Below are 16,199 nucleotides of genomic sequence, written 5' to 3'. Positions count from 1 at the left end.
TCCCCGAGGAGCAGTGCACGTCTCTGTAAACTTTTATGAGTCTGCAGCAAAATTAAAATCATAAAGACAACATTATGAGTCTTTCAGATACTTAAATCTATTCTTTTCAAAGGATTTTCAATTTTTCTGAAATTATGTTTTTCCAAGTTTGTTCTGTCATCACTTCTACTATGAAATAATAATGATAATAGATGGTAGGTTTGATTGTCTTTTTTTATATTGTGTAATCAAATTACAAAATTGGCCACCCAATGTCAGTTCTCAGGGAATCCAAAATTCTGGAAACCATGAGTTTAGATTTCTCATTCTCAAAGGGTGATACAAATTAATTCCTATATGCAAAAGCCATCTTAGTATTCATAGAAATTACTAAGAATTATACTTTCTTGAACCTATGTCCAACTTCACTTATGAGGTGCCATTTTTTTCTGTCTTCTGTTACCATTGGGTCTCCATTTGTAAGAATTTGGCTGACATTTTATGCATTTTCTGGCACCTCATTTTCTCTACACACAAGCAATTTCCATTGATGTAATATATCAATAAAACGTATTATTACACCATACATTATAGCTCTAGAGGGGTAGGAACAATAACAGCAATAAATCTTTGGTTTTAATCCTATAACAGGGTTTCTCTATCTTGTGGTCCAGGAAGTAGGAGTAAATGTTTGCTTGTGACATAGGTTAGCAACAAGCTGGATGTGCCATTACCAGACATCTGTGGTAATTGAAATGCCCACAGCCATGTATGACCAAAGACCACCAATAATGCTCAAAAACAGGATTCCAGATGCCTTTAATTATTATCAACCAATTTATTAGGCCTTTTTATTTGTTCTTACATATAATTCCAACCACTCATGCCACTGTTTGAATATGTGGGATTAATCATTTATATTAGTCCTGAAGGTAAAAGGAAGGGGTGCTACAAGTCACACCATGACTTTTACAACGTAGAACATGATAAAACTCAATGTAAAGATGGCTGGATGAGGAAACAAAAAACAGAGTCTGGTCCATAGCAAGCGACATCAATAAATGAACAAAAGCCTGCAGATTAAACACAGGGATCAGAAAGGAGGGATGAGCACATTGCCAAATCATGTTGAAGCGTCTTGGTCTCAACTCTGTTGTGCTGTCTAAGATGGAAGTCTTACTTCTGTCCCCATGTTAATATTATGATTGGCTGATAAAACACAACTTTCATATACTGTGTAAAGGTCTTGTAGGGATATCGTGATTTGTATGGGACAAGAGTGGGATTAAGAAGTGCCTATTAAGATCTCCAAATAAGGAGTCTAGAACGTGAAATGTCTTTTTGCATGTACTCTGAAATTTTTTTTTTTTTTTTTTTTGGTGAGGAAGATTAGCCCTAAGCTAACATCTGATGCCAATTCTCCTCATTTTGCTGAGGAAGATTGGCCCTGGGCTAACATCTGTGCTCATCTACCTCTGCTTTATATGGGACGCCGCCATAGCAGGCTTGACAAGTGATGCGTTGGTCCTCACCTGGGATCCAAACCTGCGAACCCCGGGCCGCCAAAGCAGAGTGTGGGAACTTAACTGCTACGCCGCCTGGCCAGCCCTGTACTCTGAACGTTGAACAGCCCAAGCCCATACCTCCTTGGCCATGCCAGGCCACATTGTAAATAACATCAATGAGATTTAGTCTCAAACAGAGTCATCAGGATTATCGTCATCATCATCATCACCACCACCACCAATGTCATCATTATTTCAATTAATATTTGTTGAGTTTTCATTATGCAACAGGCACTGTGCTATGTGCCTTACAGTTATTATTTCATTTAATCTTTAGAAAACCTTATAAGCTATTTGCTAATATTTGTTCCCATTTTACAGAGAAAGAAATCAAGATAAAGAAAATTTATATGACGTGCCCAAGGACATAGAGAGAGTAACAGAGCCGGAATTGGAATCCAGATTTGCCTGACAACTAAAGTCTATCCTATTGTTCTCTACTTTATTCCTGCAGTCACTGCAATTCTTTACAATTTGGAGAGGGAGCCATGGTGTGATCCCATGGTCGAACTTAATTCTCTTTTGCTCCCGTTGGAAATAGATAACAATATGTGAGTATATGTCACAAACATAACCCTAAACATGCTTACTCTTCCCCTTTTCCCCTTCTCAAAGGGCCAGTATCCTCATCTGAATACCCTGCTTTGGTTCTCCTCGTATGTTCCTTAACTCTTCCAGGAAAAGAGACTTCAATTACCCTGATACAGATTCAGTTCCTTGCAGTTCCTGCAGAACAATTGTCTTTTGATAGATTTCAGTATCAATAATACCTTAAAGAAAGCAATAAGTATTTATTGTTTACCTTATAAATGCTGGGGCTGAAAGGATCCTTAGATTATTCAATTTGTTGTAGAAAATTGAATCCAAGAGAGGCTAAGTAACTTGCCTTAATTTATAAACTGGTTGGTAGGAGAATATGTACTGGATGTCAGTCTTTGATATTTGCCGTCTTCTGCCTATGGTACCATGGACAAAGGGAAATACATTATTCACTACAAGTCTTCAGTATGGACTATCTATAGAAAGAGGGCGACTTCTTTTGGTTATATTTGGTACCAAAAGTAAAGTAAGTCCTTGCCACACCATGCATGGGGAAGAGGAAAATCAAAACAACCTGCCCCCCAAAACTAAACACAAAAAATAAACATACAAACAAAAACCCTTCCTATCTATCAGACTTGTCTGCATGAGATTGCTGAACTCTTCCTTTGCCTTGGTTTTCCAGGGTAACGCTTCCTCTTGCTCCTGATCTTCACTTGAAATGTATGCTCTCTCCAAACACACAGCAAGCTCAAACCTTTATAGCTCCACGCCTCTTTTCTCTAACCCTGCTGGCTTCAACAGGTTCAGTAATGTTTCACTTGAGCAATTTCTGTTTTTAAAGATGGAGAGAGTAGAATGTATAGCACGTTCTCTACCCACTCTGTTAGTGAATTAGTGATCAAATGTCACCCACAAACAGGATGGTTAATGATTTTCTCTGAGCTGAAACAGAAGTTGATCACTGGAAAATGGAAACAATGTTCTTTTTACTCCCTGCTCCTGACGTGATGCAGGGTTGACAGAGGACTCTATTTAAAATTCAGCAACACAATTATCACAAACGCTGGGCAAAGCAAATCTTCAAGCCTAGAAAATGAGAAATTCAGAAAGTAATGACTAAATCAATAGTATCTATAACCTGGGTTGGAGGGAATGTCTTATCTGCAATATTGATAGTTATTTGTAATACACAGAGACTTACTTAATATTCAGATATAGATGAGAACACAGGCACTCATCAACTGAATTGGTTTAGAAATATAGCTGAATGAAGGACAGAAAAACATATGTAACAGTTTACTTGGATAAAGGCAGTTAACATAATTTTCAACCCTGTGATGAGGCACGATTGGGAAAGCAGTATAAATAGTAGATGGGTAACAGTAGCCAAGCCCTTCTTGAACATGCTGGGTTGAACTGCTGAGAAGTGTGTTCTTTTTGTCAGAAATTGGCACAGGAACCTGGCAGGGGTGGGGGTGCGGCAGGTGGAGAGTCTTTGGCTGTGAGCGTCAGCAGCTGGCGTGGCAGAGGCAGGAAGAGGAACGAAAGCGGACTGGAGAACAGGCTTAATGAAATCAACTCATCTCTCGGGAGCAGAGCAAGGAAATGGACCACTTACCAAATGTTGCCACTTAAGTTTGGTTAATTAACATTTATTGAATTCTGTATGGAGGTGTGTCCTAAATTTTTTGAAAAAGAAATGAAGATATAAAATAAGTATCTCTAATGAGTAAAAGATACAAAATATTTATTACTAGAGTGTAGAAATCATCTGTTTCAAACCTCTCAAATGAGTTAAGACATGATGAGTTTTTGCACCCCCGCCCCCTCAATCTAGTTTAAAACCGTCTGAATCAGAGGATGCCTAATTAAGAACCTCTGTGAGAGAACAAATCATTGCAAATATGGAAAGAAGAAAGAGAGCTCCAGGTGACTAGCACGCAGCTGGGGCACCCTCCACGTGGCCTTGTCATAGGGAGGGCAGCTGCCTCTCTGTCGATGGCCTTTGTGCACACTCTGCTTTTATTGCAGCTTGAGCGCATTTGGCCTATTTCACTACGGGAAGAAATGTGATTTCCCGCTCAGCAGCAACTAGTTAAGTGAAAAATGCACAATACCAAAAGACAGAGTGAAGAGAAATTAATGACGGGCAGATTTTTAGTCATTAAGGCAGCAATGCCTCATGATACAAGGGATTTTGAGGATTTAGACTTCCGAGGGAGACACCTATAAATGATGAGATGAGAGGCATGATGGGGTTAGTCTGGCTGGACTCTGGGAAAAAGGTGGTTACTATCAGATTGCTGTGGCCCTAACTCTGTGTTGGAGGCTCTCTGCAGCAAGCATGGAGGGCTGCCTCGTGAGGGTGTACGTGTGTGCGGTGGGGCAGGGAGTGCCTGAGCTCTCACAGAAGCACGTTGAACTGCTCCTTGTAGCAGACGAAGGTGGAAGGCAAGGCACGCAGTGGGCCTGCAGAGGATCATTAAAGAGATTAAGAACTGACAGTGACTTCCTCCTAAGACAGGATTGGGGCTAAAAATATGAACCACAATGTTTATTTTTAATTTCATAAGCATGTAAATAAATATATCTATTTTAATGATTGCTAATGCTCTCTATATATTTGGCCGTAATATGCTCTCGTGTTTTCCCCAATTGTTTTCTTTTTTCCAAATTTTCAATTAAGAATCACAGTCAGAGTTAATTCAAAGTAAAATGGTAGGGATTACAGTGCACCGAAGGAAATAACAATTCACAACTTGGGAGCCTGGTCACAAATAAAATGGGGCAGTGGCTGCTGGAAGCAGACAGTGACAGCTGACAATCTGAGGAAGATACTTTAAAAGACGTAAAGTAGAGGCAAGAATTTCAAAGGCGTGGTCCCTCGGGGTCATTTCGTAAAGAGATAAATAATCCCTTAGCTCAGTTTGGGCCCTTTTCCTTATAGTATAGTTAAAAATGATCCAGAACCATCAAGAATAAGTAAACACATACTCGGGAGGCTTGTGTTAAGAACTGGGAAGAGTATAATGTATTTTAAGAAGAAAATTGCAACTCCTTTCTAGGCACTGACGCTGAACCATTCATCATCCCTGTGTCCATTCTTTTTCTTGCCCAGCCTGGTTTCAATTCATCTGTAAACCCTGTAGGCTCTGCCTTTAAAACATGTTCAGGATACTCTTCCATCCCTCTACCTCCTCTGTGGTCACCCAGAGTAAAGGAGCAGCTCCCTCCTCACCAGTGCTCCCTGTCTGCCTTGCCATGGCTATCCCCCAGCACACCATTCACTGGTCAGCTGTCTGAGAAGTTAATATAGGGAGAATCTACATTTCAAACTGTGCTGTGTTGATGAGTTGATACGATAATTGAGGAACAGCAATGAACTGTAGGTTTCAGATTCACGAGGCTTGGAGACTGGCCCTGCCTCCACCTCCAGTCACTATGTGATTTGAGGAGAATCCGTAAGCATTGATCTTTCTCTACATTTTCCCAGCACTCACACCAGTCGGGGCCAACATCATCCCTCACCTGGACCACTGAAATGGCCTCTTACCTGCACTTTCTGCCTCTACTTTTGCCCCCTTGAATTAGAGTGACTGTGAAATAAATGTATCACCCAAATTTGCACTTTTGAGAGTGAAAGGGTAACATTAATAATTACCCCATGACAACAGTCACAAATTGAAGCCATCTCTGGCAAACTGGGACATTTGGACACCCTGCTTTATTCTATTATTCTCCAAGCAGGAAGAGTGATTTTTAAAAAAATCTAGATAAGATCACATCAGTCTCTTTAAAATCCTCCCATAGCCTTCAATTCCGTCAAGAATAAATTACAAACTCCATACTGGGGTTTTCAAGGCTCCTTCTCAGACCTCATCTCACTTTGCTCCCTGTGCCCAGGCTCCCTAGCCTCTGTTCTGATCCTGAAAATTCCCAGCTCGGTTGCCTCCTGAGGCCTCTCCATGTATTTACCCACTCTGCCCACAACGCTCTTTCCTGCTGCCTTTGCACAGCTGACTTCTTAACCTTCAAATTTGCTCACACATAATCTCCTCTAAGTAGCCTCTGTTGATTATTCTACAAAAATATCCCTCTGCCCTTTTACTCTCTATCATGTTAACCTGATCAATTGCCTTCTTAGTACTCAGCCTCATTTAAATTTCTATCTAGTTCCATTTGTATTGGTTTACTCTCCCTTCTAGAATACAAGCCTCATGCAAGCAGGAACCTTGTTGTATCCTCAGTACTTAGATCAAGGTTTGAAATTATAAGGGAGGAAAAATAATTTTCCGTCTACCCTTCTAAATTCTTGGGTGGGAAACTTGTAACAAAAGACGGATTAACAAGAGAAAAACAAACAGAAGTTTATTAACATGTATACCTTCTGTATACGTGAGAGATTCAGGGAAAAATGAGTAACTCTCAGAGATGGCTAAGAATTCAGGCTTAAATACCATTTTCAGCTAAAGACAAGAGAGAGAAGGGTGTGAGGGAGGAAAATTTATGAAAGTGACCAGGAAAAGTAAACAAGAGTAAGGTTTGTTATGCAGATTTAAGTCAGTGCCTTCTCCACAATAAGATTCTTGTGTTTTAGAATCATTCTTCTCTTCTTGTTGCAGAGTGGGACGTACCCTTACAAATGGAGATTTCCTTTATAAATGTAAATTTCCCTACAAAAGGGTAACTTCTACTGTTTTCAGAGCTTCTCCTGTGTTTGCTGTTCCACAAAACAATCAATTCAAAATAATCCTTATGCTATAGAGGCATATTTTGGGGTGGCATATTCTGCTACCCTTCAGCACATACATAGTATTTTCATAAAGAATGAATAAAGCTTTAAATTATGCTCAATTACAGGATTATTATAACCAACAAGATAAAATGTACTAAAATTCTTAGAAAATAAGAAGTGATATGCAAAAGTGAGACACTAAAATAAATATATTTATACACCTATTTATCTCTCTTTATATAAGTATATACATATATTTAGCAAGAGAGAGGCTATTATAAAGTAATAAGTCTACACTTCTACCATTAACAGGCTCTACTCAGAGAATATTACATATTTTACTCTCTGGTTGACAGAGTGCAGCGGTGAAAGAGTTAAACCTGTTTGGTGAGGAAGAAAAGTTGGAAAGGACCAGAGATATGTAATCAGACGCCTGATCTCTGGTGGAGGCAGCCTCTATATCACACCTATTATGAGTGATACAGATGCAGAAAACCGTATTCTTCATATCATTACATTTATATACAGCATAATTTTCCTTCCAGAAATCCTAGGCTGCATAGCCTGAAGATATTCAATAAAACTGAGAGGGAACTCTAGATGTGAATCATAGCAGTTTGACATTTCCAGTTCTGCTGTGACCGCCAGACCAAAATATAGTCTGCGGGCCTCTTTTTCATTAGCGTGAAACTGCCGGGTTTTAAAACAGTTTATCCATTGAATTAATCTCCAACCTGTCTTTCACACAGGGCAGATACAGCTCCCTGCATCAGTCTTCTTATTCTGTAACACTCTTATTTTTATTTGTATGCACTCTGGGTAATGAATAACGATCTTTTGTGCTTAGAGAATGCCATTCTTTAAAATAGCTCCTAGCATTTTGTAAATGTTAACTCATTAGATCTCATACGGTCCAGAGCCATCTGTCACACTGAGGTAGGTCAAAAGCATCATATTTCACATTTTACAGATGGAGAAATTTTAGGAACTTCAACCCAAGGTCATCTGTAGTCAGCAGCCAAACAGAAGACAAGGCACAGAAATATAACCCAGAATCGGACAAATCTTACTCTGCCCTCACTAAGCCAAGCTGGCCCTCAGGGTCACATGAGGACAGAGGTGTTTGCATTCTGCTCAGAGATCAAGATCAATGTGGTGCTGGGGATATGAGGCTAATTACACTGCTTGCCCCCTACTCACTTTATCCTGGCTAAGGGTGATTAAAATGCACATCAAAGCAGACCTCGAACTCCGTTATACCTGAGGCAATTCAATGCAGTTCCATGCAAATGCTCTGCTCCAGGCATTTTGCTGAGGTTTCCTCGCAGTTTCATTTCTCACACTGTTCGCCATCCAGGAAGAGGTGGTGCTGCTCAAGGCATTGAAACCTGCAAACAGTTAGCCAATGACGATCGAGGAGCTAGTGACTATGGAGGATTGGAATTGGCCACCTCAAAATATGTCTCTGCCTGGTGGACATTTTGGCCCCCACCCTCACTGACTGACCAGGGGAGTTTGGGATGGGAGGCCTGCCCCGGGAACAGGCCATCACCATAGACATCTCCAGGTATCTGGGAGGGTCCTTGCTAAGCCCATTCTTAGTTCTGGTGACTCTTTATAAGAGACATTTACATTTGTAAAGAAAATCTCCATTTGTTAAGGCATCTTCTTCCCTGTACCAGGAAGAAGGGGGGGATGGCCTTACTTAGAAACTTATCAGAACGGAAGGTGAGGACTTAAATCTGTGTGATAAACTTACCCCTTGTGAACTGTGCTGTTTAGGCTATATGCTATCTGACTCCCACAAGTTCCTATGAGTGAAGCTGGGTATCTGAGGGGTACTGTAGATATTAAACCAATTTGCTGTTTTTCTTGTTTAACTTGAGGGGTGACTCAGGGGTCTTAAGGATTTGTGAGCTTGTTTTGCAGGAGAAAGAGAATGCCTTCGGGGAGGTTGTGATCGCCAGATGGCCAATCACGAGATGGCTGGCCCTCAGCAGCTGTTGAAGCTGAGAATTCAGATTGCCCAGAGGCTTAATGGAAGTGACCCCTTTGTTTCCCTGAAGCCCCTCCTGCCCAGCCCCTTAGTTCTATAAAACTCCCCTGCTTTCTCTTCTAGGAAAGGTGGATTTGCACCAACCCGGGCTCCCGTCTACTCATTTTGGCCAATTTGAATAAATCTTTCTCATCTCCAAGCACAGATGTCTCAGTGTTTGGCTTGCTGGGCATCAGGCACATGAACTTGAGATTAAGAGGTTCAGTATCATAGGTAACATCCCCCTGGAGCCGGGGTCACCATGGTAATGGGTGTTTGAGCTATTTTTTTCAGGAATTGAAACCCTTGTCCACTTCAGGCTGGATTGAGACCACCAACCCATCAACAGGGCCCATGTAGACATATGTCCGATGAGCGACCTTTTGATGTCAAGAGGTGGGAACTCCACCCTCAGGGCATGCTAAGGCCACCATTCTGTGAACATGCGTCCTATGAAGAGGCATGAAGCCTGACTACACTTGCACAGATTATCAATTACCTCATCTCTCCTCACCTCCAATCATTTCAGACCACCCTGGCCCTTACCCCATAAATATCCCTGAGTCCCTATTTTCGGGGAAGTGGATTTGAGATTCATTCTCCCATTTCCACACTTGACTACCTTGTGATTAATAAACCCTTTCTCTCTGCAATCTCGTTGTCTCAGTGATTGGCTTTCTGGGTGGCAGGTAAAAGTGGACCTGGTGAGGTAACAGCATCTTCCAGCCTCAAGGAAGTGAACTGCTCTCCGTGATTCCCAGCTCCAGCCTTGAACCCCTTTTTGCCTTTCTAGTGAAGCAAGTGGCCCAAGCAGCAACACACTGCATCCTAGGGCTCTGCAGTTTTTCTGGCCCCTGTCCCTTTTTCTCACCATCACAAATAAAGAGCCAGCACTTTAATCCTCGCCTTGTTCTCCGCTTTCTAGAGAGTCCAGTCAAAGTGACTAGCTAAAGGGGAAACATCCAAGAATGGTGAGAGATGTTTCTCAGTGCCTTTTCCTAAGACAAAAGCAGACGTTGAAAAATCCATGGCAGAGTACAATAGAACCTAGAAGTGTTTTATTTTGGCTCTATCAGCTTGCTCTGTATATCTTAGTTTCCTTACCAAGAAGGGTACAGTTTTGTTACATTTCCTGAAGTATTGAAAGCAGGCTGGGGAGAATACGCATGTTCCAGTGTCTCAATTTTATGTCCTGTGTCTGTTGTCAGGAGTGTTTCAATTGTCAGAAATATAATAGAACATGATAGAAGTTATATTAGTTATAACTTATGACATAAGTCACAATTATATTTATTTTGACACAATGTCAATATCAAATTTTTCCTTTTAAATTGTGAACTACAACCGAACAACAAAATTCCCATCACTTGAATGGGAATATGTACTGTTAAACATACAGAGTATACACACAAACCATAAGAACAGCAGCCACAATGTGGTAACAAATGTGCACAACTCTGAACGCAGTGGGAAGTGGCAGCCACTTGTCTGTGTCCTCCCAGATTCTAATTCCACCTTTGCCTACTTACCACCCACAAATAGAGATGATTTGTAGGGGAATGAGAAGACTTTTTGGCATCCCACTGACAAGAGATTCTGACATATTGAGGTATAAGGGGTAACTATTCAGATTCAGAACTGATTCCGCTTGAACTAAAAAGCCAGACTTATGGCCTATCAAACATACATTGTACATCCGCTTAACCATTAAAGTAAAGAATACACTCTCTTAAGAATGCACACTTCCCCTCCTATGCCCTATTGGTAACGCCCAGATTAGTCCCTTTCCAGACATCATGGTCCTGTTGACCTGCTAATTTGCAACTGAATACCTTTTGAAATTTTGGTGAAAATGTATCCTGGGTGTGTTTAGTGTATGTTCTTTGTTCTAAAAAGATATAAGGCTGTACTGGAGACCATGCTTCTCCAGAACATTTTCTAAGGCCTTCCTGGGTTATAATCCTCACTGTGGCTCAAGTAAACTCACCTGTTCCTCTTGTCTATAGAACGGTTAGTGGTTATTTTGCATCAACACTGCAAACATCAACCTCTACTCCCTCTTTCACTTTTACTGCAGGAGAAAGCTGTACAAATGAGCTAGTCCTTACAACTCAAGGCCACCACTGGAATGCGGTTGTACTTAAAAAGAAACCAGCCTGCGGGCAAGAAACCGTGCGAGTCAATACTAATTTAACCAGCATTCCTCAACCTAATTCACTCTATTTAACAGCCTAATAGAATTCCATAAAACGGGTGTACAGTCCTCCTACTGATGTATTTTTGGTTCATTTCCAATTTTCTGTCATTGGAAGCAGTTTTACATACAATATCTCTTACCCATATTCACACCTCACTATATTTTGGGGAGAGAAGTAGAAGTTTTGGATCTTTTTAAAAATTTTAATAGAAATTGCCAATTCATTGTCTAATTAAAGTGTATAGAATGTCTATTTTTCTACCCCATGGTCAATACTGGGCTTTTTTCAAAAAAAATAGTTTTAGTTTTTTTCCATTTTGATAGATGAAAAGAGTAATTCTTTTAGTCTTTATTAGTATCAGTGTCATGGACTCAGAAGCTTTTTCTAAGAGTAATGTACAGAGTTTCCTTGGGTTTTATGATTGGAGTGGAAGTGGAGAGGTGAGTTGAGCAAGAAAAACTTAAAAATCCCACCTATGGTCGTATGTGTATGGATTACAAAATGGTCTTCCATGTGACTTTAAATTAACCTCAAAGCTCTGGGGCTATTGAATATTTGGAAAATTCACTGTACTAGATGATCACTAAAATCTCTCCCTGCCTATATCAGTTAGAGTTCAACCAAAAAAGCAAAATCAGAAGGATATATATATTAAGAGATTTATTGCAGGGAATTGGCTTACACAGTTGTGGAGGATGGCTACAGAAGTTCCAAATCCTTAGGGCAGGACTTCAGGAAGGGCAGGCTGGAACTGCTGTCTGGCATGAGCAGAAGCTGCTGTCTACAGGTAGAATTTCTTCTTCTTTAGGGAAGCCTCAGTTCTGCTCTTCAGGCCTTTCATCTGATTAAATCAGGCCCAACCAGATTATTTAGGATAATCTCCATAACTTCAGTCAACTGATTATGGACTTCAATCACATCTACAAAATACCTTCACAGTGACCCCTAGATTAGGGTTTGATTGGATAACTGGGGTCTCTAGTCTAGTCAAGTTGACACCTAAAACTAGCCATCACTCCACCTTATCTCATTTTATATCTATTTAGTATGAAGAGAAGTAAGGCCTTAACAATTTTAGCATTTGTATTTGCTATTTCTGTAGCTAAACTATGTCATTCGTAAGGACAAATATTCTCTCTTATTAATTAATTTTTAATGCTTATAACTGCTTTATTTGTAATAGCCAAAAATTAGAAATGACTAAAATGCATGAATGGCTAAACAAACGGTGGTACATCCATACCATGGAATACTGCTAAGCAATAAAAGGAAGAAATTGTTGTTATACTCAGCACCTTGGATGGATCTCAATGGCATACGTTGAGTGATAAAAGCCAATCTCAAAATGTTGCACACTATATGATTCCACCTATACAACATTCTGGAAATCACAAAATTAGAGAAATGGAGAATGGACAAGTGGTTGCCAGCTGTTAGGGATGGCGAGGGGAGAGTGGCGATGTGACTGTGAAGAAGCAGAGTGAAGAAGATTTTTGTGGTGATGGAACACTTCTGTATGTTGATTAGGGTGGTGGTCACCCATCTACACACCTGATACAATAACATAGAACTACACATGGGACCTCTGTCTACAATATTTGCAACTTATCGTGGATCTATGATTATTTCATAATCAAAAGCTTAAAAAAGAAAGAAATGTACAGAATGTATACCTAACATTGAGATTAGGAAGCATTTGCTAAGGAAGACAGCAAATGGAATAACTATAAATGAAAATAAAAGACAATTGAAAAGGTAAACACTTCACAATTTTTGTATGGCAAAGGTCTGTATAAACAAAATCAAATAAAATGAGAGAATCGGAAAATTATTTGCAATCCATTGGCAAATTGTTATAGTATATTGATAAGATATTAAGTATCGTTAAAAAAATTGGAAACCTAAGTAGAAGAGATTGAGATGCAAAGTAAGAGGCACTAGAACCATTAATTAATACCTACTTTTCCTCAGCACACATATTTTTAAGCACTATGCTTGGATCTCTCTGAGATAAAAAGAATAATAATGATGGTGGTGATGATGATGACAATGGTTGACAACTATTGATTTTAAAAAACCATGAGGGGCGGCCCCATGGCATAGCAGTTAAGTGCCCGTGCTCTGCTGCTGGCTGCCCGGGTTCTGATCCCAGGTGTGCACCAACGCACCACTTGTCAGGCCATGCTGTGGTGGCGTGCCACATAAAGCGGAGGGAGATTGGCACAGATGTTAGCTCAGGGCCAGTCTTCCCCAGCAAAAAGAGGAAGTTAGCTCAGGGCTGATCTTCCTCATAAAAAATTAAAAAAATAAAAAATCATGGAAAATCTGTTTTCAAAACGGTGTTAAACGTGGTCTAATGTTTTTAGACATGAGTATTGACTGGTCTGGGGCTCTGAGGTTAAGCTAGCATCCAGATTGTCATGGAGTCCTAATGTCACTGGCACCCGGATTGATGAGGTGGAGCTGGTTTTGATGGATGCTGAAGAGACTGGAGCCATAGGGGCTGCTGATGCAAGAGACCTGGAAGGTGCCTGGGCTGGGTGTGGGGTGGGGCAGCAGTCCAGAACATGTTACGCTTCTCCAAGCCCTTCTCCTTCCTCTATTTTCTGAAGCGAAAACTGTGGAACACTGTAAGCTTAAGAAATATGAAGCTAGGAATTTTGGTGAATTGTTAGAAGCCAAGTGTGGGCTAGCAGGAGAGAGTGAAGCTCCTAGAGCCCACAGTCATAGAGAAAGATCCACTTTTACAGATTTTTTCTCCAGGATGTCCCTAAGATCTCACAGAAACGATAGGAGTGAATCCAGAGAAAGCTCCCCTACCTTCTGAGCTGACAGAAGGTAGTCCAGACAGAGGGAGTGGAAGAGTCTCCTATTAATTTTTGTATCCTTTTTTCCTAACATAGGACTTGGTGCATAATAGAGCTTCAGTAAATATTTGTAGAACTGAAGTACATGGAATGTTTGTGTCCATCCCCAATTTCAAGAAAGCACAATGTTTACCTTCATCTCCTACCAGTGCATAACATGGTGATGGCATATTGAAGGCTCCCAGTAATGGCTTATAGCTAATTAGCTATCAGTTATTAGTTATCAGTTAGCTAATAGCTCAGCTAGAATACTCTGTATTTTTATGTATTTATCCCCACCAATAAGTCCTTTTGCCTCTTACAGTTGTTTCTATATATATCCTGCTGATTCAAATTGCACCTTTATAGTTGAACTTTTTCCCTGTAAGGTGTTTATGCCTGTTACAAGGTGCATCCCCTTAGGAGAGATAATATTTGCTGGTGTGATCAGTCTTTTACATCCTTCTTTAAAAGAGGATTGGATAAAGAGATAGCACGAAAGCTGCTGATGATTGAGAAGCAGCTAAGATAAATGCCAAATTTGAAAATCTTTAGTGTTGATATAAGATTCCATTGGGAAGTAAAAGTAATTTCATTTATTGAGCACTAGTGAGTGTCAGGCTTTGATGTAAGACGATTTTGAAACATGACCCAAACGGCCTCTAGGGCCCTTCGCCTTGTATTTGTGCATATAATTGCCTCAGACTCAAGCAAATTCCTTAACCCTGTTTCTCCATGTTTCTGTGTAGTCCCAAGTCATGTGTCCATATGTCATCTCATGAGTTTACTTCCTCTGTTCTTCTGGGAACCTTAATCTCACAATGTCCTGGTGCATGTAACCTGAGTTTAATTTGAGTGGAAACTTGGAGAGTTGCTGGTTGGAGCAACTTCAATTTACTTGCAGTGTCACAAGGAACTTGCTGAACCTGGATTCAGAAGACACACATTTAAATCTTGACTTTGAAACTTGCTCTGTAACTCTCTTAGCCTCTATGTACCTGAATTTCATCATTTTTAAAGCAGGATAATGGCTTCTACTTTAACAGCTGATACCTTCTGGAATTTTACAAATATACATGATTGGAATTTCAGGTGGCCCATTTCTTTTTTTCTGGAATCGAATTTTTATTTAGTTTTTTAATTGTGGTAACATAGGTTTATAATATTATATAAATTTCATGGGCCGGCCCCGTGGCTTAGCGGTTAAGTGCGCGTGCTCCACTACTGGTGGCCCAGGTTCGGATCCCGGGCACACACTGACGCCCCGCTTCTCCGGCCATACTGAGGCTGCGTCCCACATACGGCAACTAGAAGGATGTGCAACTATGACACACAACTATCTACTGGGGCTTTGGGGAAAAAAAAGGAGGAGGATTGGCAATAGATGTTAGCTCAGAGCCGGTCTTCCTCAGCAAAAAGAGGAGGATTAGCACGGATGTTAGCTCAGAGCTGATCTTCCTCACAAAAAAAAATATATATATATATTATATAAATTTCAGATGTACCCCATTATACTTCAATTTCTGCATAGATTACATCATGTTCACCACCCAAAGACTAATTATAATCCATCACCACACACATGTGCCTAATCATCCCTTTCACCCTCCTCCCTACCCCCTTGCCCTCTGGTAACCACCAATCCAATCTCCGTCTCTATGTGTTTGTTTGTTGTTGTTTTTATCTTCTACTTATGAGTGAGATCACATGGTATTTGACCTGCTCCCTCTGACTTATTTTGCTTAGCATAATACCCTCAAGGTCCAACCACGTTGTCACAAATGGTTGGATTTCATCATTTCTTATGGCTGAATAGTATTCCTTTGTGTATATATACCACATGTTCTCCATCCATTCGTCCCTTGATGGGCACTTAAGTTGCTTCCAAGTCTTGCCTGTTGTGAATAATGCTGCAAATGAACATAGGGGTGCATGCATCTTTATGCATTTGTGTTTTCATGTTCTTTGGATAAATACCCAGCAATGGAATAGCTGGATCGTATGGTAGTTCTATCCTTAATTTTTTGAGGAATCTCCATACTGTTTTCCATAGTGGCTGCACCAGTTTGCACTCCCACCAGCAGTGTATGAGAGTTCCCTTCTCTCCACATCCTTTCCAACACATGTTGCTTCCTGTCTTGTTAATTATAGCCATTCTGACGAGCGTGAGGTGATATCTCACTGTAGTTTTGATTTGCATTTCCCTGATAGTTAATGATGTTGAACATCTTTTTCAAGTGTCTGTTGGCCATCTGTATATCTTCTTTGGAAAAATATCTGTTCAGGTCTTTTGCCCAT

The sequence above is a fragment of the Diceros bicornis genome, chromosome 10 (assembly GCF_020826845.1).
Source record: "Diceros bicornis minor isolate mBicDic1 chromosome 10, mDicBic1.mat.cur, whole genome shotgun sequence".
NCBI lineage: Eukaryota > Metazoa > Chordata > Mammalia > Perissodactyla > Rhinocerotidae > Diceros > Diceros bicornis.
The sequence above is the reverse complement of the archived record's forward strand: the minus strand, read 5'-3'. Positions refer to the sequence as shown.